The sequence below is a fragment of the Astatotilapia calliptera genome, chromosome 23, assembly GCF_964374335.1.
Source record: "Astatotilapia calliptera chromosome 23, fAstCal68.1, whole genome shotgun sequence".
In the NCBI taxonomy this organism is placed as follows: domain Eukaryota; kingdom Metazoa; phylum Chordata; class Actinopteri; order Cichliformes; family Cichlidae; genus Astatotilapia; species Astatotilapia calliptera.
Genome location: NC_137443.1, coordinates 42,527,442 through 42,547,360, shown reverse-complemented (window position 1 = coordinate 42,547,360; position 19,919 = coordinate 42,527,442). Strand labels below are relative to the sequence as shown.

General features: G+C 40.4%; 3 long non-coding RNA genes and 2 other non-coding genes across 5 annotated transcripts in view; 1 reads left to right on the top strand and 4 right to left on the bottom strand.

The window, feature by feature from the left end:
- Positions 1-16,514, bottom strand: part of LOC145424315 (uncharacterized) — a 98,155-nt gene extending 81,641 nt beyond the window's left edge. Inside the window, exon 1 of the long non-coding RNA XR_013905347.1 lies at positions 15,660-16,514. This is a non-coding gene — a long non-coding RNA (uncharacterized LOC145424315). The remainder of the gene's footprint in view (positions 1-15,659) is intronic.
- Positions 978-3,620, bottom strand: LOC113016475 (uncharacterized). Its single transcript, XR_003271253.2, has 3 exons — positions 3,536-3,620; positions 3,102-3,232; positions 978-1,787 (listed from the first exon to the last, which is right to left on the bottom strand). It is a non-coding gene; the product is annotated as an uncharacterized LOC113016475 (long non-coding RNA).
- LOC145424170 (uncharacterized) lies at positions 4,132-9,592 on the bottom strand. Its single transcript, XR_013905143.1, has 3 exons — positions 9,475-9,592; positions 7,475-7,530; positions 4,132-4,719 (listed from the first exon to the last, which is right to left on the bottom strand). It is a non-coding gene; the product is annotated as an uncharacterized LOC145424170 (long non-coding RNA).
- LOC145424605 (5S ribosomal RNA) lies at positions 14,751-14,869 on the bottom strand. The gene has a single exon (XR_013905687.1). It is a non-coding gene; the product is annotated as a 5S ribosomal RNA (ribosomal RNA).
- On the top strand, positions 15,226-15,344 carry LOC145424618 (5S ribosomal RNA). Its single transcript, XR_013905699.1, has one exon. It is a non-coding gene; the product is annotated as a 5S ribosomal RNA (ribosomal RNA).
- Positions 16,515-19,919: the final 3,405 nt, after the last annotated feature.

The following is a 19,919-nucleotide window of genomic DNA, read 5'->3' as shown; positions in this document are numbered from 1 at the left end:
GTCGCCGCCGTTGCCTTGCGCACGGCCGGCCTCCTGAACTGTTTCCACGTCGCCGCCGTTGCCTTGCGCATGGTCGGCCCCCTGAACTGCTCTGTGTTTGGGTTGTTTTCTTGGGCTCCGGTGTTTGCTGTGCTCTTCTTTTGTTTTCTGTTCCGAGCCCTCCGTCCTGGGCCCCCGCCGCCCGCCCTGGGTTGTTTTCTGTTTGGTTTTGTTTTTCTGTGTTTGGGCTGTCTGGAGCCAGCCCTTGAGGGGGGGGTACTGTCACGGTCCTGGGTCTCCTGACCCAGCGTTTTTAGTTCTTTGTGATTTTTGTATTATTGTACTTGTGTGTGATTTATTCTATGGCTTCTAGTTTTGATCCCTTGCCCTTCATGTCTCTCTGTGTCCCCTCTGTTCTGTGTAATTGTGTGTCTTTGCATGTTTGAGTTTCTTGTTTTCTGTCACTCTGCATTGTGCATTATGTTCTCATGGTTGGTTTTTTGTTACTCTCTCTAGTCTAGTCTCTTGTGTTCCCAGCTGAGTATTTCCCTGTGTATTTTGGTTCTTAGACCTCTGCCTTATGGTTTATGTCTCTGTGTTTCTTAGTTGCTGTCTCCACTGTGTCAAGTTCGCGTCTCTGTGTGATACTTCCTGTTTTACTTTGATGGTCCGTGTCTCATGTGAATGCGTCCTGCTTTGCTTGTCTCGTCAGTCCTGATTTCTCCCAGCTGTGCCCTCCTTCTGTGTCTCATTCCCCTCGTTACTTCCCAGTGTATTTAAACCCTGTGTTTCTCTGAGTCAGTGTCGCGTCGTCCCTCATGCTGTGTGGATCTCCCTGTGTGTCTCTCTGTGAGTTTTCCAAGTTCCCAGTTTAGATTAGTTTGTATGTTTTTTCCCTGCCAGCAAATAAAGCTGATTTTTGAGTTCACCTCCCTGAGTCTGAGTCCTGCACTTTGGGTCCAACTCCTGCCTGCCGCACAGCGATTCATGACAGAAACAGCTCATGTGTGTTCAGTGAAATGTGTGTGATCATGAGACTAGTCATTGACATCGTCCAGACTGTAAAAGTATCACAGAAACACAGTCACCTTTGGCACTGCGTCACAAGCCAGCCATGGCTGATGACAGAATCACTGAACAAGTGGCAGCATGTTACTGTTACGACATGTTAATGCTTTGGACCACAAACTCAAAGCAACACGAGCTTCAGGAATCGTTCGATGTTCTGTGATTACTTTGCAGTTTTAGAGAGATTCAAATTCATTGTGTGTTTAGCTACAGGTTAACAGTCTTCACAGCTAAGTTTTGCTTCCACCAAAGAGAAAAGAAAAAATAATATTAGGGGCTTTCCTGAACATACTTAACACTAGTTGTTAGCCGTCTAAGACCAGAATGTCTCTTGCAAAGTGTACAGGTAAATTATTTTCACAAGCAACTGCAACATATCTGTTAGTGAGGAGATTACCAGTATACTGGCATCTGGGTTTTCTGGCTCCCACATTCCTTAGTTCACACTTAACAACTTTGAACATCTTGTGACTTTTTGTCATTTGAAGTGTTTCATCAAATATTCCCTCAACACAAATGTTTTTGATCTCACTTGGATTATCAAGGATGAACGTGTTGGTATCTTTACAGCTGTTGTCAACATTGTAGATCTGTTTCCTTCTTATAACCTTATCACAATCCATTGCAGTCATCTTGGCGTTTATGTGCTGTCTTCTAAACTGGCCATAGCGGGTTTCTTCAAGCGTTGAACTCTCAGTGGCAATGAGCAGCAAACAGATAAACAGGATCCTCATTATTACCTGGTGAAGAAAAAACAGAAACAATATTCTGATTGAGAATTTTATCCAGAAAAAGCACAAATTATTGCAACAAATATGTAATAAATTTGAGTCTACATGCTAACTTGTGGTTCCTAAAGTAGAATGGGAAGTGATAGGTTTGTAGCATAAACCACAGTTTACTACACAGCAAAAATCAAGACACAAGTAGGCAAAGTTCTTTGTGTTACTCATGCATGAGAGAGACCTGCCTGGAGCCAAGTGTCTCTCTGAAGAGGAGTGAACGCACCCCCCTCTTCATGCTACACAGAGTTGTTACAGACCTCCTAGGATGAGACATTCTTTCAATCTACAAATGAATATATACTTCTAAGCATATATAAATATATATTTCTAAGCATAAATGACAATCCAACAATACAAATCTAACAGGAAGCAGAGGCTTCAACTATCACCCAGCCCTCTCCTGTTGAGCCTGCTCCTATTCTGGCTTCAAGCCCAGCAAGAAGCGTCGGATCAGCTGCTGAATGATTGCTTAGTTACTTTGCTTTTGTCTTTGGGTGCTCAGGGACTTCTCATACACTCCTTCCCCTTCATTCATATTCTACTGTTACATACACTATGTTGCCAAAAGATTCTGTTCCTCTGCTTTCACACACACATATAAACTTGAATTACATCCTATTTTTAATCCATATGATGTCGACCTCCCTGTAAATGCTTTCCACAGCGTTTAGGAGTGTATGGGGAATTTATGAGGTCAGCCACTGATCTCACACATTAACTTGCAGTCTCTGCTCTATTTATGAGCAGTTCTTTCAGGTTGAGATCAGGACTCTGTGCAGGCCAAACTCGCTCATCCATGTCTTTATGGATCTTGTTTTGTGCACTGGTGTGCAGTGACGTTGGAACAGGAAGGGGCCATCCCCAAACTGTTCCCACAGACTATGGAGCATGAACGTATCATAAGTGTTTTGGTGTGTAGAAGCATTAAGAGTATCTTTTACTGGAACTAAGGGGCCGAGTCTTAAATTGCTGTTGAATCTAAATGTCTTATAGTGAGACACATTAGAATTTTGATTTTGTCTTTTCACAAACTGATCGCCAGCCAGAAATCTTTACATCACACAATGAAACAATTTGCAAGAACTTAAACGTCGACTCGGACATGAAATCATCATAAATGTAAACGCTGGAAGCTTTCCTCACATCTCCTCGTGTATTGTGGCTTGGTCTGTAATAACAAATCTGCACTGCACATCTGAAAACGAATAAAACTCAACTCAAGAACCTCACGACCTTTGCTGCACTAAAAGGCATCCAGCATGAGATTACCTTATTTTTGCTTCACTGATGAGTGAATGAGTGGTTGTTGGTTGGTTGGTTGGTTGGTTGGTTGGTTGGTTAACCTGCAGTGGTTCAGGCACAAGTGGGTCGTGTGGAGCAGCAGGTGAAAGGCTCTGAAGCTGGCGAAAGATTACAATAAATCAAATACATGACTGAATAGGCAACATCTGATAGTCAGTGTGAATGAAAATGAAAGATTATCTAACATAAAGACTGGTCTCAAACTGTACATGCATGTAGCTTATGCAGGATTTGTGTGCTCACAGAACCCAGATAATGTCAGCATGTTTTTAAGCCCGTGTCTGGATTGTAAAAGTAGGTAAAGTGTGGCAGGAGCGAGGGTTGTTATACTTCCTTGGAGGTGTAGAACATGAGCCTGTTGAGAATTAAATATTTTTATTGCACAAACAAAACATTCTTACCAAATGAGGAGCGAAGACTCGAGATGAGCAGAGTGTAGCTGAGACACGCTGTTACGTTCAAGTCAGTCAAACTGGAACAAAGAACACTTGGTTCTTGTCACTTTCATTTTTATACATTTCAGCAGCACCGCCTTATGTAATCATTTAAATTATCACCTACATCACCAGTGCACCAGTTCTAAGAAAATGTACCACTTCTCTGTTTGTGTTTCAGAAACTTAATACCACATGACCACAGCATCACGCAAATGTAGTTTGTCACTCATAGCTGGCTTTTCTACTGTTTTACGAAAAAAAAAGTTTTCTTGCATATTTGCAGGCCAAACAATCAGGTTGAACGATCAGGCTTGACGCCTCCATTTCTACCTGTTCGTGTTTCCAAAGTAGAATCACTGTGGCGATCGCTTTAAAGGCTGCATGGCTTTCATTGTTACATTGTGTTCATACCTAAATACTAAGAGAAAGTTCATATGTGTGTCCTCATTAGGACCGGGATTTGTGTTGGTGTGTGGGACTGTTTCCTAAGGTTTATACTGTTACTGGTTATAATGTGACAATGTGTTTCAGCTATTTTACAGAGTAACACAAAAGTAGAATAAAATAGAATAATCCTTTAATTGTCCCACAAGGGGAAATTTGGTTGTAACAGCAGCCAAAAAGACAAATATACAAACAAACAGGACACAGGACACAGAACAGAAACATACACAATTTTTCTTACATATTTACATTAAGGACAATGGTTACTATAAACAGAGAGAACTGTACAGTTATTAAATTAAATAAAAATAATTACAGGTAAGAGGCAAACCAGGTTGTAGTGCGAATTGGTTAATTAACTAACTTATTGCAGTTACAGCATTGATGTAAACATCTATGTTTGTTGGGAGCAGTTCTGATTGTACAGTCTGACAGCTGCAGGGAGGAAGGACCTGCGGAAACGCTCCTTCATGCATCTAGGATGCAGCAGTCTGTCACTGAAGGAGCTCTGCAGTTCAGCAACATCTACATGCATGGGGTGGGAGACTCTGTCCATCAGAGATGTTATTTTGGCCAGAGTCCTTCTGTCTCCCACCACCTGCACTGGGTCCAGGGTGCATCCCAGAACAGAGCTGGCCTTCCTGATGAGTTTATCCAACCTCTTCCTCTCAGCTGCCGATAAACTGCTGCTCCAACATACCACACTGTAAAAAATGACAGATGTAATGAGTAAATAATGCATTGCAATACTTTTAAGAACACTGTTCTGTGTAATGCATTACTTTTTTGACTAGGTTCATGTTTCCCCAGTATTGAACTCTATAAGAACGGGCGATGCCTCCAACATGCACAAACATTTGACCCACAGCATGCAATTCATCTGCATGAATGTAATGCCTTTAATATGCTGCTTAGAGATGGTTGTAGATCTCAACGTGGAGCCAATTACAACCCAATAAGAATCAATAAGAGAATCATATTGATAAGTGATATTGAGAATGCCATCCCTACCTGCTTGTGTGTCACCCTACTTGCTCATAGGGGTTCATATAATTGTTGGGTCTTCTGTTGTCCTTGTATTACTGTAGGGTTTTATCGTACAATATAAAGCACATTTGTGATTTGGTTCTATAAAAATAAAGTTTAATTAAAAATAATATTTTTTCCGCTGTGCCTTGGCTCAGCCGGTTTCTCTTTTTGGTAATAACCTCTCCATCTCTGGAGAAAAACCCTTTCACGTGGTACTAAGTAGGCAGGGGTTTAAGGGTATCCCACAGAAAGCCTGTAAAGATTTGGATAGATGCACCTCTGCTTAGATTATATAGATTAGGTGTTGTTGTACCCCAGTTGCTTGGCACACACACAAAAAGAGGTGAAAAAGGTGAATCTCCAACATGAGCAGAAGAATTTTGCAGGGATCCAATAGCACATACAGTGGTCCCTCACTGTTTCGCTGATTTTTTCTTTTTTGTTGCATTTTTTATTTATTTTTTTAAGTGCATTGTATTCTGCGTCCTGACTGGCTGTAGACAATTAGACCATTGTCAATCAATCTCGTGTTGTGTCTCCTGTACAGTACAGAATGCGTTCAGCTGGTCAAATTTACATAAAGCTTCGATCGCTAGCAGTGTGACTCTGACGTGCTGTACTGTATGTTTGTAAGTTTTCTCCCCAACAAACACAACAATGTCGACAAAACATCGTCACCGGCGGGTGCCTTTGGTTTCCTTCTATAACACTGGACTTATTTTTCTACAAGACTTTGAGAGTGTTCAAACAAGAGAGAAAAGTGTGAAAATGTTCATGCCTGCCTGGGAAAAGTGTATAAAGTGTGTAGTGAGGGGTTTTACAGCCTTAAAACATCTATAATAATTGTAAAAAATAAAGTTGGCTACTTCATGGATTTCATCTATCAGTGACTCCTGCGATAAACCAGGGACCACTGTATATGGTCATTAATCACACCAGCACTCAAACCACTTTCTGAAACAGCAAGACTCTAATAATTTTCTTATCAGAGACATTACTCACTCTTAAATAAGCAAGCCTTGATACGTGCTTCATAAAAAACGTACTGGATTTCTCCACAAATGTTCAGTATGTCCCATCATTATTTATTTTCCTGTGTGCAGATCCCGTGGAGAAAACAATGTTGTGGTGAGCTGTTCAGGATTAATTCTAAAGTGTGTGAAGTGTGAAGTGGTTTGGATCTGTCAATGCCCTGTGGAATATCGCTCGCTATCATAATGAACAATAAGCTCATTTTTAACTTTGTTTCTTGAAAGGATATATTTTGCAAACTCTTGAGTCATGAGTTCTGTAGCTGCGTCTTTGGCTCAGTGAATTTGAATATCTTACTTTCACAGCTGTCTGTTGCTTATCTCTGCTCAGATATAGCGTTCTCATTTCTGGTTTTTTAATCAGTATAAAATGGTTTGTAAGGAACTTACAAAGCAGTTTCACCACTGAGCACCATATATGGTTAGTCTTTCTTTTACAGGCATTTATCAGAAATGCATCATCACTACCAGTATGAAGACAATGACTGCAGCGCTATTTGATCAGAATATGTTGTCTTTATATTGCTTGTTTTATGCTAGCATCTTCTTGCAATTGGGGCCTTCATTTGTTTCTCTATTTGGCTCCAGGAAGGAAACTATAAAATACTACAAGGTCAAATATCAACCATGGCTTTCGCTCTAGCATCCACATCACATAGACTATCTAGTCTTTTTATGCGGTACATGATCCCAGTTGTAGCAGAGTAACAAGCACATTACACATTTTAAGATTACTTTGATGCTTTTTTTCTGATTTTGAAGTTTTCTCAGGTGTATGTTCAGGACAATTACTGGAAGCCACATTTCCTTACCCTTACCTCTAATGAATCTCTGTAGCCAATAAAGGCCCAAATACAGCTGCCCTCAGTTCTTATAACATACCAAAAGTTTGTCATGGCCTGAGGCATCTCATAGTAACGTGAAAGGTATCTTTCCGCATCCTTATGAGATGCTCCAGATTCCCATTTGAAAACAACCGAACGCTGCTCGCAGCAGTAACACACACTTGGAGCAGAGGCTCCTAACATTAACTCTATCCATAACTTTAACCTTAACCCTATCAGGTAGTGTTTTTCAAAGCGATTCATGATTAGAACAAAAAGCACATTTACACATACCGATGATTTGTCACATAGCATCGTTACCTGTTGGGATGAGAAAATTCCCACCTAGATTGAGTGAGATGAAATAGAAATCGGCTCTCCTCTAACTGACTTTATAGAAATAATTACATCAGCTGCATTTATAACTGTTATTAAATAACAGCAGCACACGAGAACTAAAGTGTAATCCCAGCACTTTTCGCTTCGCTTGCACTGATTCTTTAGAGATGACGACCGTGGTGGGTAATTAAGGGCAAACAATATACAAGTGGCGTGAAAAATGGAGGCTGCATTACCTTTCCAAAGCTTCCTTTCCCGATGGCCCGCAGTATCTGGAAGTGGTCAAAGTTTACTGTGGAGAAAATGAGAAGCAGTTAGTGAGAACGTGTCAGTTTGAGCTGAGCTATAAAACAGGGAACATGACATGTACAGCACTGTGCAAAAGTCTTGAGCCATCCCTCATTTGCTTCCAGGGATCCGGACTTCCCTGTAATCTTTAAAGTGGTATTAAGGAATAGCTCTCCAGGCTTTTTAAAGTGTTTCTGATTTTTAATCCAGGGCTTGTATTTGACCACTTTTTGTCTGTTAAGACCCTTCACACTAATCTCTGAAACATTCAAACATAAACAGACACCTAAGTCACGGAAAGGACCAGAAAACTTAACAAAGAACCAATTTTAAATTGCATCTGTACACATTTACCTGCAGCCTACTGCAAAAAAACAAAACCCCACATCATTTGTTCTCACTTCTTTAGTTGAAGAATGCAGTTAATAACACCGTTAACACAGACTGACCTGGCAAAACACGAAAAAATAAGGGGGTGGTTCAAGACTTTTGCTCGGTACTGTATGACAAATGCAAATGTGCACTTCACAATGTATCGCTGCACTTCGGCAGTACTGTGCAGATTAAATGTTTTTTCCTTCCCGATGCATGTGAAAGGTTAAGACTTACATCTCCAAATGTACTGGAACTGATTTGAACCAGAGGACTCAGCCACACTGTTACTATGTACTGCATAAACACGTTTACCGATGAAGGTAAATCAGACGCTGTCCTGACTGTGTGGCTAAATTTTGTGCTGAAAGCATCAAATCAATTGAATATGATTAACTTGCTATGAGAGGTTTTTACTCCAAGTGTGACTTTTTCTGGCTTCATACACCTTTCAGGGTCAAATTCAAGCACTTTGTAAGCACGTTTAATGTCCATTTTCAACATTTTCCAGCACATTACCATAAAAAGGATGCATATTTCACTTCGCATCACCTGAGTAAGACCACGTGAAAGGCCAAATGAATAAGTCTTCTCATCAGATATTGATGCTTCTTTCTTATGTGACACAAAAAACAGGAGGAGACAGATCTTTGCTTGTGTTGTTTTTTAAGTTCATTCATTCAAAACTAACTGTAAGACGCTTAACTACATTGCAGTCTGTGTTATTGTTGTAGACCTAATTATCACCTTTAAAGTGTTTGTGCTAATAACATCATGTAGAGTAAGACAGGCATAGAGAACAGCACTGACTGGGAGAGGCTTTGAACACATGACATACTCAGATCAATTCAACACTTTAGACTTTAAAAATGCACAAGCGTCTTTCAAAAACCCATTTATTTAATCTATCATCATTGATATTATTATGTACAGTTAGAATGTACTGTTCATCTCCCTTAAATAAACAGGCAGCCTTAAAGTGTGAAATAGTCACTTGTCTACTGTCTCAGTGGCTGATAGTGCCCCACAGGCCTCAATGTCAGCTCGAAGCCATTATGTTTCAATTGTTTAATGATAAACAGATTTTGAATGAAAGCGAGGAAACTTCGCTAGCACAAAAAGTGCCTATTCTTTCTTCCCATATGGTTCAGTCATATTACCGTCATTTCCCCCTAAGCTGTTCCCAAAGACACCAGGTTAATACTTGAAAAGGCTGCAGCGATACACAAAAATATCATCAATATTCTGTTTACTTGGTGACAACGTCGCTTTTAGCCTTCAATCAGAAAGCCTGACGTTGGCTAGTTAAGCATCGGGCTAACGTTTAACGCTTTCACTTGAGGGAAGTAACTCGTATTACTGCTACTGCTGTGTAATCTTGGTTCAATTCACAGCATATTCTACAAGTTACCCTGCAATAACTAACTGTTAGAATAGCGCCACCGTATTGTATCGCACTGAGTGCACTTCAATCCTTTATCCCGCGAGTTTGCTAGCTAGCAAAATAATAATACCAATTTTAAACAAATAACATGTGTAACGTACACACTCGAGAAAATTATTTACTAGTACTTACGCAAACTCCCCCGTTGTGAAAACGTACAAATCCTTCTTGTATTTTTCGTTTTCCAGCAAACACTCATTAAAACGGCCTCCAGGCACATTAGCGCACTCACCCCCGACTGATCAGGGAGGGGGTGGGGGGTCACACACTGAAACAGACTAACGTGCAGAGGTACAGCCCAGGCAGACAAATGTTGCTTTTAGACTTTGCGACTCGTTTTATTTCTCTATCTGATAAGAAAACTATTCAATCAGATAGTTATTTGTGGTGAATGAAATACGGTTACAGTTTCAAGAAGTTTTAAGCACCAAATCCGAAATCCAAGCACTGCAATATTAAAATCCAATTCAATTTCTTGTTTGCTCCGAAATCTACGACATGACTATATACAGAAAAGCTTGACATGGTATGCAAAAAAAAATTCCGAAGACAATACAAATACAAATACATGAACAAAAAATGTTTTAACTGTCAGTTATGTCATTTTAAAATTTTCCAAAACTAACATTTTCTTTGATTGACTGATATTAAATTGATTAGGGTCAAGTTTAGTGTGAACAATATTACACAAACAAGCACGTGTGTGCGCATGCGCACATATTAGAATCCCTTCGATCGCTTCTCATATGTGCGCATGCGCACATATTAGAATCGCTTCGATCGCTTGTGACGTGGTAACTTTGCTTTGATCCTTTCTGACGTCATAACTTTGCTTTGATCCAAAACCTATAAATAGAAGCGCTCACCTGTTACTTTATGCTTAACGGACGTTGACCTGCAGCAACTAAAACCCTTTTGAGAAGCTTTGAGAGCAATTTACGAGAGAAACCAAAACAAGTTCAGTTTTGTTTCTCACCAATTCACAGCGCAAACAGACACATTACACCATGTCAGCCAACCCAGCCTTCGGCTCAGATGAGCTTGGAATATCTAAAGGGACCATTTTGGGAGATCACCACATGGTGGAGGCTTTCCTTGGAGAAGGAAGCTTTGGTGTTGTAACGAAATGTCGCGATACAAAAAACAACAAAACTGTTGCTGTTAAAGTCAACAAGAGCGACCCTGAAATTCTGCTCCAGGCAAAACTGGAAATTTTCATCCTGGAGCAGCTACGACGCTTGGATCCAGACAGGTGCAACATTGTGGAATGGAACGGCTATTTCCTCGATGGAGAGCGCATTTGCCTGAATTTTGAACTCCTCGACCAAAGCCTGTCAGACTACATAGGGGACCGGAATAACCGAGGTCTCCCAATGAGAGAAATCAGGCCAATTTTGCATCAGCTTGCAAATGCTCTATTCCACCTGGGTTCTGTGGGAATAGTGCATGCTGACCTCAAACCTGTCAACATCATGGTTGTGAACCGCAGTGAGTCTCAAGTCAGAGTCAAACTTATAGACTTTGGCATCGCATGTAACACCTCTGCAGTGATTCCTGGTGACTGTGTGGGGACAATTGGTTATTGTGCACCTGAGATTATGCTTGGCACTCCATATGATGAAGCAATTGACATGTGGTCTCTAGGGCTGGTAGCTGTGGAGCTTGCTACAGGGGTGCCTCTCTATCCTGGGGAAGACGATTATGACGTTTTGAAATTCATAATTGAAACCCAGGGTCAGCTACCAGATCATCTCCTAGAGTCTGGCTTGTACACTGACAGCTATTTCATCGAGGATAACCACAAGGAACAGCGCTGGACATTTAAGACCCCAGAACAATTTCAATATGAGACAGATTATCGATCCAAGGAAACTCGATCGATAAAACTTAAGTGTCTCGATGACCTCGAACAACTGCTGAAAGTTAGGCGAGGACCGGAAAATGGCCAAACATTATTTGTAAGGCTAATCAAAGAAATGTTGGCCTTGGATGCAAATCAGCGCATAACACCCTCGGAGGTTCTGAAGCATCCCTTTTTCCACCTTGGCCTCTCAAGGAGAACCCCCTGCACTGACATGAATAGTACAGGGGGAGAACTCCTTGTGCTCTCTCAGCAGCCTTCAAGCTGGAAAAGTCATGGATCGCAAAAATTCAGCTGCAGTTTCCAAAACTCAGTTGAATTTCCTCAAAAAGGAGACATCAACACCTCAGCCAACCCATCTGCCTCTGAAGATGATCTTCAAATAACAGAAGGGACCATTTTAGGAGATCACCACGTGGTAGAGGCCTTCCTTGGAGAAGGAGGCTTTGGTTTGGTAACCAGATGTCGCGATACAAAAAATAACAAAACTGTTGCTATTAAAGTCAACAAGAGCGACCCTGAAATTCTGCTCCAGGCAAAACTGGAAATTTTCATCCTGGAGCAGCTACGACGCTTGGATCCAGACAGGTGCAACATTGTGGAATGGAACGACTATTTCCTCGATGGACAGCGCATTTGCTTGAATTTTGAATTGCTCGACCAAAGCCTGTGGGACTACATTGGGGACCGGAATAACCGAGGTCTCCCAATGAGAGAACTCAGGCCAATTTTGCATCAGCTTGCAAATGCTCTGTTCCACCTGGGTTCTGTGGGAATAGTGCATGCTGACCTCAAACCTGGAAACATCATGGTTGTGAACCGCAGTGAGTCTCCCGTCAAAGTCAAACTCATAGACTTTGGCCTCGCATGTCCTGCTTCTGCAGTGATTCCTGGTGACCGTGTGGGGACAATTGGTTATTGTGCACCTGAGGTTATGCTTGGCATTCCATACCACGAAGCAATCGACATGTGGTCTCTGGGGCTGGTAGCTGTGGAGCTTGCTACAGGGGTGCCTCTCTATCCTGGGGAAGACGATTATGATGTTTTAAAATTCATAATTGAAACCCAGGGTCAGCTACCAGATCATCTCCTAGAGTCTGGCTTGTACACTGACTGCTACTTCATCGAGGATAACTACAACAAACAGCGCTGGACATTTAAGACCCAAGAACAATTTCAATACGAGACACATTATCGATCTAAAGAAACTCGATATATAAAACTTAAGCGTCTCGATGACCTCGAACAACTGCTAAAGGTTAGGCGAGGACCGGAAAATGGCCAAACATTATTTGTAAGGCTAATCAAAGAAATGTTGGCCTTGGATGCAAATCAGCGCATAACACCCTTGGAGGTTCTGAAGCATCCCTTTTTCCACCCTGGCCTCTCAAGGAGAACCCCCTGCACTGACATGAATAGTACAGGGGGACAAAACCTTGTGCTCTCTCAGCAGCAATCATCGTTTGGGTGGCCAGAATTCTAGGGTAGCTAGAAATTCTTGTGGAAAAAAAGCCCAAAACAATAACATCAACAAAAAAAAGCAATGAATGTGGTCTTAAACTTGGGCACAATTTGGCTTGAAATCCATCAACTAATCTCTCAATATTCAAAGCGGAGCAGCAGACAACTTACCATCCCATCAGTCCTTCAATCAGACCTACAACAAACGTCTTCAGTCTCTCACCCCAACCGGTCGCAGCAGATGGCCGCCCCGACCTGAGCCTGGTTCTGCCGGAGGTTTCTTCCTGTAAAAAGGGAGTTTTTCCTTCCCACTGTCGCCAAAGTGCTTGCTCATAGGGGGTCATATGATTGTTGGGTTCTCTGTATGTATTATTGTAGGGTCTACCTTACAATAATACATACAGCCTTGAAGTGACTGGTGATGTGATTTGCTGCTGAATCAATTCGGAACTAATTGGAAATCTGGATATTAATTAAATAAACCTGCTTTGAGCATCAATTAATTGTTGTTTGAAATTCTTTATAAATATATAAATATAGTGCCACTCTTCTACTGTTTAAATTGCAACTGTTTAAAACTGACTAATTTATTCATACACTTGAGCATAAACACACGCACAGTAAATGGCCTGTATTTGTACAACGCTTTACTTAGTCCCCAAGGACCCCAAAGAGCTTTACACTACATTCAGTCATTCACACATTCACACACTGGTGATGGCAGCTACATTGTAGCCACAGCTGCCCTGGGGCGCACTGACAGAACATTGCAGAACCTTCAGCACCTCGTATGAAAAATATTTGACTGTGTGTATGCTTTTAGCGCTGTTTGGATTTGAGAAAATCTAAAATAAATTGAAATTTGTCTTTAGAAATTGTTATACATTTCAGTGCTATATTATGCATACAATAGGACATCTATTTAGATTTACATCTTCCACAGAAAAAACTGCACATTACTGAAACTTAGTATACTGGACTTTGTTGTTGTCCCACACAGGTTCAATTTCGAGTGGTAGATGGCTCAGTGCTCAGTCAACCAAGATTTTATGATAGTGGGCACAATGAGATAGATAAGCTGCTTGTAAACAGTACTTTTATGCTCTCTTTTTCCATTTGGATAAGAAAGAAAGAACCAGGAAACAAAGGCAAACAAATAATCTCTGCCTTTATCCCAGATTCACATTATAGGAACAGCTGCTCAATGACCACTGTAGTCTTTGCTTACTGCACTTTTATCTACATCTATGCAAAGTGATCCACTACACCTACTTTTACAGTTAAATCGTTTTATGAGCACTCATGCCATTTTAATCTGAGTTTCTACTCAAATACAATCAGTAAAGAAAAACACAGTCTGTGACGTTTGTTTTGAAGGAAAAGGTATTCCCTGCAAATGTTTATCTGTGTGAGACTATTCAGAAAACAGTAATTTTCAGCTACTGTATAGCTCTGTGTAAATAATCATTCTGTACATTCGATAATCTTTAATCCTACAACTGTTTACAACTTGCATAGTTCCCATTTCTGTATAGCTGTATATCCCAGATTCTGTAAAGTTATTTATTTCATATTCTGTATAGTTTTTCATATTTATATCCTGTTCATAGCCTGTACATAGCTTGTACTCACTACAGTCTGTACATACTTATAGTTATAGAATATTCACAACATACTTCATACCGTGTACATTATAACATACCATAATAGACCCATTTCTGTAATATACTCACATATCTATATTATTGCTAATATATATTGTAATATATCTATATCACTAAAGAACTTCTGGATGGATGCAAACTGCATTTCGTTGCCCTGTACCTGTGCATGTGCAATGACAATAAAGTTGAATTCTATTCTATTCTATTGTATTTTGTTTTATAGGTGAGACACTTGGCCTCTTTTTTCCTTGTTCTACGTTTGTCTTTTGTCCGATTACTCTGGAACACAAGATGGAAAACTGATATTCTCATGTTAAAAATATAGAAAAAGGATTTTATCACCCATAAATGTTAACTTCTCATGCCTCTTAGCACAAGCAGGAGCAGAAGCGCCCTCTGCAGTTTGTGTGTGTAAGTGCAAAAGCTTACAGCACCTGGTATTCCCAGGCGGTCTCCCATCCAAGTACTGACCAGGCCCGACCCTGCTTAGCTTCCGAGATCAGACGAGATCGGGCGTGTTCAGGGTGGTATGGCCGTAAGCGAAAGCAAAGCTGTGAAAAAGACCTTTTATTGGTGGCAAATGTCTCACAGTTTGATCTATATTATTGTGCTAAACTTCATATGTTACAGCGACAACATGCAAACCTTCGTTATTAACTGCAGCTTCAAATTGAGCTGCAAAAATGCTTTTCCCGCAGTAACATCACGATAAGAAGACATGTTCGTTGATTACAGCACAGTGTTAAAGTGACAGAGAGCACACGGTGTGTTGGGTCGATTTGGAAGTCCAACATTTTTGTCGTTTGGACATTTTAACTTAAATATAGAAAACAAAAACGTAAGCGTGTATGTGTCATTACAGCATGTATAAAAACGCCGTTTCTGAGCTGACCTTTCGCTTGCGGCCATACCACCCTGAACGCGCCCGATCTCGTCTGATCTCGGAAGCTAAGCAGGGTCGGGCCTGGTCAGTACTTGGATGGGAGACGGCCTGGGAATACCAGGTGCTGTAAGCTTTTGCACTTACACACACAAACTGCAGAGGGCGCTACTGTTTAGTAAGAAACTTCATGACCTCTCTTCTAATTTTTTGCTTGTGTACCGTTAAAAAATTAAAACAACAATCATCTCTGCAGCTTATTGGAGACACCTTTGTGATTCTGTTGTAGAGCAGAGCAGAGGCAGACATTTGATACACCCGGGGCTTAGCCCTAAAGGGTAGTATGCATCTGGGACTTGGGGGGTGGGGGGAAGAAATGACTGAAAGATTAATTGGCTCTGTTTTGAGTTCATATTCATATAGGGAAAAATATATCACATGTGCAGGACACCTTAACCCTTGGTAGTACCTACGGCCATTTATCATCCACAGCGTTTTTTAATATTAGGCCATTTTCACTGTGTTGAATAGAATATAGCCAAACCTTCCAACCCTTTTTTTTTTCATTTTTCTTTAGAATTGCCGTCTCCGTTTATTCGATTAGCTTAAGGTGGCTAAGCTAAAAACCGCCATCCACATGAGGTCCTAGAGCCATAAATCGCCCCATTGAAACCCTTTATAAACGCTATTTTTCGCTATTTTTCACTGCACAATTATTACCGTTAATATCTGTGTGATGGCTTAGGTTTCGTTTTCATTCTGGACTCAAGGCCTTAGAATTGTAATTTTTTTATTTGGCCACCGGGTGGCTCCCTTGCTTCACATTTGACCCGGGGCTCGAAATCAGCGAGCCGCCGTAAAACACTACCCGGAAATCAGGATTCGATCGCGGCTTGGAAAACAGGATTCCCCCGCCGATCGTCTGGAGCGATGTCTCAGTCCCAGGGTCACTCAAGCGGGAATTTTTTTTTTGACTCAACCGGAAATGACGTATTTGTTGTCACGTGGTATCGACATGTGTGCTGGTGAAAGGCGTCCGACGAAACATGACCGGAGAAATCGTCTGCACGTTACCCGGGAGGAGGCATGGATCCCGGGTTAGACAACGACGAGGGACCGCCTGGAGGACATAATTCGCTTCGGAAAAGAAAATTGTAAGTTGATCGAAATTAATTTTGGTGCTGATCTTTAGTCCATCTAAAGGCCTAATTATAATAACAATTGAATATTACCTCAAATGTTTTTTTTGGAAAATATTCAAGTTTTATGTTTTTTGGGGCAAAAAAGCAGTGCGCTCATGTGACGAAACCGGGATATAAAGGGTTAAATTCCGCGAAATGTAATTAAAACTTGACATGAATATTTCAAGGAGAAGTAGGTCTAAAAGATTGGCTAATTTAAAGTGGAATAAAATATTAATATATAAATTTTTTATAGCACTTTTTTGGGCGTGGTCGATTGGGACCGATAGTGTGTGCATTTTATGAAATGCGCTCCTGCAAAAAAAATAAAAGGCGATCGAAATGACTGTTGGTATCAATCTTTGGTCCACCCAAAGGCCTAATTAAAAGTACAATAAAATATAACTTTCAAATGTATTTTATGGAAAATATTTCATTTTTTCATTTTTTTCGCCAAAAACGGCCGTGCGCTCATGTGACAAAACCGGGATATAAAGGGTTAAAATCCGCGAAATGTAATTAAAACTTGACATGAATATTTCAAGGAGAAGTAGGTCTGAAAGATTGGCTAATTTAAAGTGGAATAAAATATTAATGTATAATCTTTTTATAGCACTTTTTATGGCGTGGTCGATTTTTGGCTCTAGGACCTCATAAGGGGTACGTTTTTTAGGTGCTACCAAGGGTTAAAGTAGTTTTTTAATTAAGCAGCAAGGCAGAACAAAGTCGGGGCTGTATCAAGACACGAGGACTAAACCCCAATTCAACCAGACCCAGAACTGATCCGGAATTAAAACAGGACTACAACAGTTCAGAAGCAGGACTACTTAGGATTTAACCAAGACAGAACCAGAATCAGAACTAGATGATAGTAGCACTAAAAATCATCATAGACCTGCACTACACTTATTTTTTAATTCTACCAAAGTCCACTATTTAGATTGAGAAAAGTTTAGATAATTATTTAACCTTGTTGTGCAAACAAGCCTGCAAAACTTAATAAATATAGAATTTGAAAAATAACAAACCTAAAAAGAAACACTAGGTACGAGATACATGAGGACCTATGATACGCTGATACTTTTGGTAAACAACCATTTGACTAACATGTGTGTCTCACCTGCTCTTGTTCATCTCTGTTCTGTCCTCTCTCTCTCCCTCTTTGTGCTGACAATCAAACCAAACACCAACATCATCAAATATACAGTTGAAACCAGATATTTACAAACTCTTCAGATAAAAACAAAAACACTTTTTTAATTGTAACATCAAATCAGACTAAATGTTTATTTTTTATGTTGATAAATATAAAAAACATATTTGTTAACTTTAAGAGTAAAGAGAGAAACTGTCTGTATTTCTTAATTGTAAATGGCACCAAATTGTATTCAAACTGAGCCACACTTATGGAGCTCCACAGTTCTTTTCCAGGTGTTTTGGTTGACATCTCTTGATGTTCCCATGTCACAGAAACAGGCTCTGTGTTTTGCCTTATATGCATCCACAGGTGTGCCACCAACCTATCAGAAGCTTCTTCAGCTCAGAATGGAATCGTCTGGAGTTTTCTTATTAATTAACAATAAACTTAGTGTATATGTGCTCCTAAATTTGGTGAAAGTGATAAAAAAGAGACAGCTCTCTCTCTTTAACTAATTCAAAATATATTTCAATATTTATTTATGCAAAACAAAACAAGTTTACTCTAAATTGATGTTGTACAGTAAAAAAATGTTCTTGTGTTTTCCATAAAGTGTATGTAAATATCTGGTTTCAACTGTGAATGTACTGCTGTGTATTGAAATTCCTTTTGTTTTGCATAGAAATATACTGAACAACATACAAAGCATAATATATAAAATAACATCTACCAGAGTTTTTCTTTGAAAGAAGCTCCTTATGTCCAGTCTTGTATATCAGTGCATAACTGAAACCGATTTATTTAGCCGTGGAGGGAAACAACTGAAAATATGAAATAAACACACATGTAAGCTGAGACTCTCTAAAGAAACAGCATTGTTGTTGTTCGGCTTTTCATTTCACCTTTTGTTGATTCACTTGAAGAGCAAGTAACATAATATGGGTCAAGTGATCAGTTTGATATCAATCTTTTGTGATGCACCGTCATATTTACATTATTTGTACAGTACGAATGATTTCCTTTGGAACCTGGTCAAACTTCAGTTCTCTGTCTGCCTCGCTGCGCTTCTCCAACAGCGCACTCGCAGGCAGCAGCTGCCCCGCCCCCTCGCTCAGTGCCTGAGCTGGGATCATACCAATATTAAGGGGAAAAGTTCACAGCAAATGTCTTTAGTGGCAGGAAGGATCGATTCTTCACCAATAGTGAATGACTTTTTAGCCTTAGCAATACGGTTAGCCACCAAGTATGATGCTCTCAGTGCACTTGTATTTGTTGTTGTGGAGGCCCTCAGTAATGGCTTCTGTCCCTGTTGTTCCTGCTTTTTTCTTTTAAACTAGTCCAAAGGCTTGTTTTTTAATGTCTCCAAGTGACGAAGCAGTTTTGAAGGCTTCATTGCCTCATTGGAGAGCTGGTCTCCACATATATTATGCAGAGCGGGCTTGGTGCATGGGAATCACTTGTTGCAATATATCCACTTGTTGTCTGTTAAATGCAGCTTTCTTTTTCTTAGTAGTTGTCATAGACTCTTCTTCTGTCTCCTCACTGGGCCTTTTTTCCTTTGCAAAGAAACCCTCCAAAGACATCTGTTTTTTTACTAATTTTGCTAGTTTGTGGGTTTAATATTAACTAATGTATCTTGACATGCGTCAAGAGTCAGTCATAGACTGAAGTAACTGAGAGAATTCAGTCTTTTTCCAAATAACACACTGTTCAGAGTCGGATAATAAATAAAACGGAAATAATGTAAGTTATTTATTTTTTCTGTGCGGTACGAGCTTCAACTCTCTTGACCCGGTACCAAACGACTCAAGGCCTGGTACCGGTCCGTGGCCCGGGGGTTGGGGACCGCTGCTATAGACTACAGTGTACGCTCTACACCTACTTACTGGTTTTTGTTGCACCAGTCTGCATCTCCCAATTACTTTGTGTGTTTCGCTTACAGCTCCGCACCACCCAGGCGGCAAAAAATGTGCATGTTCTTTGTGATCTCGTAACCAATGCCCTCTGCCGTCAAAGTCGAGAATTAGTTAATGGGCATCATGTGACTAGTGGAAGCCAGATCCTTTTATTTAGCAAAATTGGGGTTATTAGTTAAATGTTATTGTTGAGGGGCACAGACAGCACATGTACACAGATTAAAAAATAGTAATGCCTCAAGAACAGGGCTCTCGGGACGTCCAAGAGGAAAGGGGCAAATGCTCAAGCCCCCTCCGTTATGGCAACGACGTTTAGACGTTTAGAAAAGTCTTAGAAATGAATCGCATGCCAAAATGAAAACAAAAAAATTGGATGACATTAAAAACAAAAGAAACAAGAGACAGGGCGCTGAATAAGAACTTGTCAGCTTGTGAGTCTTGTAACTGGTGATGCTCCAAATGTTAAAAAATAAATA